We start from the raw sequence: 2532 nt of genomic DNA, 5'->3' as shown, positions 1-2532 counted from the left end.
CTCTAACCATTTGTTTATGTTGCAATGTTCTCAAACCTTTGAAACATAGATGCCCATATCTGCGGTGCCAAATATGAGTGTTGTCTTCTATAATTGTTTGGAAGCAAGTGGCGGTTTGTCGCATGAGTCTTACAAGTAATATGAACATTTTATTTGCAGACATTGTTGTTTGCATAATAAGTCCCTTCTTGGGAAGATATATTTTGCATCTCCATGCTGTATCAAAATAGATACCCCTTTTTGTTGCAATTTTCCAAGACTTAATAGATTATTTTTAAACTTGGGTATATAAAAACCATGAGTGATTACCTTGACGCCAACAACTTGCAATCTAATGTTATCTTTTCCTAACACCGTCATCTTGAAATTATTTCCAAGCTTCACAGATTGTCGGAACTCCTTGTCAAAATCTGAGAACCATTCCTTGTTTGAACACATATGATTGCTACACCCCGAATCAAGGAACCAAACATCTTCCCTCCTAATTTGATTGAGCTCAACATTGGATATCAACAACATTTCTCAGTTCATTATAATTTGCTTCTTTTTCCAATTGAAGACACTCGTATCTAAAGTGTTCTAACTGATGACATTTATAATACTCAACTGTACTTTTGTTGAATGAATGTCTACCTCTTCCTCTTCCTCTACCTCTTCCTCGAAAACTTTCACGAGCTCGATCACCTTCTCTTCCACCGAATCTATAATCGTATGTCAGCTTTAGTTCTTGTTCATCACTTACTCATTCATCGACTGTTAAAGTGTCTAAGTTATTAGACTCTTCAATAAAACATATAACATAGTCAAATCTTGATGTGATTGATCTCAAGATTTTTTCAATAATCACTGTTTGTTTCATGTTTCGCCATGAATTTTTATCTTGTTTACAATGGTGAGACTTCAAGCAAAATATGCACAAACACTCTCGCCTTCTTTCATCGGTAAAACTTCAAACTTTTTTGTAAGAGCTTAGAGTTGTGCACTTTTGACTCTTGTGGAACCCTGATACTTCTACTTCATAGAGTCCCAAATTTGTTTTGCAGCATCTCTATTAAGATCGTTCCCATAGTAGTTCGATCAATGGCTTAGAACAAAATAATTCTTGACCTTCAAGTCTTTCAGCTTAGGGTATGCAATTGTGTTTGTTGTGCTTCGATAATCTCTTCTCCTTTGGCTACGACAGGGATTCCGGCCTCCACTAAGGACCAGTATTCCTTTCAACGAAGAAAGTTTTCATAAGCATAGACCAATCATCATAGTGGCCATCAAACTTAGGAATTGTTGGTAAAACGAAATTGGTTTCAGCTGCCATATTTTGAATTTCTTTTAACTCACTATTTAAGAAAAAAGGCTGCAGTTTCTTCTTCTCACAATTAGGCCTTGCATTGTAGCTCTGATACCAAATGTTGTATACACACAACTAAAACTTTGAAATCAATTGTGTTATCAAACAAATCAACTTGGTGGGCTTTTATAGTCTTACAAACTAACAAATTTAGGAATGATAAAATTAGCCGACTCAAAAAATAAGAAATTCAAACCCCCACTAATAAATTAATTTAGTTGTCCTCACATTCCTACAAATGTACATCCTAATTAAATGGTAGCTATTTCAACCCTAGAGAAAAGGTCTAGTATGACCATCTTTAATAATCTACGTCTTGACAATCTATATTTTATTTACATGTGCTTAGAATGCGAAATGATATTCTCAACCTAACTCACATTAGAGAATAACTTTGGTTGTTTTTTCTTTTCTCACTATTAACTTTGTATTTATTAGAGATTGTATTAACAAGTTGAGAATGACCACACTAAATAACTGTTTGGATCTAAATAGTCATTGATATATTAATAAGTAGCACATGGATTTCATTATTGTCTTCTTTTTATTAAAATAGGGTAAACACAAATAATTTGATTTTTTTACTTCCAAATGTTAAAAAATATGGATGGGGAAAAACTTATTAAATAAGTATCTTTTTCTAACGTTAAATTTGTTTCAAAATAACCTTTTTATGAACTCTATTAAAGTAAGATGAAAATTAGTGAAGAAGAATGGTTAAATAATTATACAAATGTTCTAATAAATTAATTGATTTTATTCCTTGAAACCCTATCAAATACAAAACTAAAAACAAAGACAAATCATTTTCAAAATTTAGAGATCTATAAGAAACAAATAAGATACTATTATTCTTTTTAAAGTTCATAGATTTATGACGAACAAATCTTGAAAAATTTGTGGTCCCATGGTCTAGTGGTTAGGACATTGGACTCTGAATCCAGTAACCCGAGTTCAAATCTCGGTGGGACCTTTGCTATATTTCTCTACTCAAAAGTAAAAGTCACATACATAATAGATATAAAATTAAAACTTTATGATACTAGATATAAAACTCAACTTTACATTTATTAAAGAAATTGATTTTAATGGGTTAGAAACTCTATTAGATATATATAAAGTAATTAACTTGACATATTATATATTGTTTAGAGATGATATAAAGTTGAAAGTGTATAAAAATATTA

The 2532-nt window shown here is 31.4% G+C and overlaps 1 non-coding gene across 1 annotated transcript; it reads left to right on the top strand.

Annotated features, from left to right (window-relative positions):
* Positions 1 to 2246: 2246 nt before the first annotated feature.
* On the top strand, positions 2247 to 2318 carry TRNAQ-CUG. The gene has a single exon. It is a non-coding gene; the product is annotated as a tRNA-Gln (tRNA).
* Positions 2319 to 2532: the final 214 nt, after the last annotated feature.

This window comes from Cucurbita maxima, unplaced genomic scaffold, assembly GCF_002738345.1.
Source record: "Cucurbita maxima cultivar Rimu unplaced genomic scaffold, Cmax_1.0 Cma_Scf00201, whole genome shotgun sequence".
NCBI lineage: Eukaryota > Viridiplantae > Streptophyta > Magnoliopsida > Cucurbitales > Cucurbitaceae > Cucurbita > Cucurbita maxima.
The sequence above is the reverse complement of the archived record's forward strand: the minus strand, read 5'-3'. Positions and strand labels throughout refer to the sequence as shown.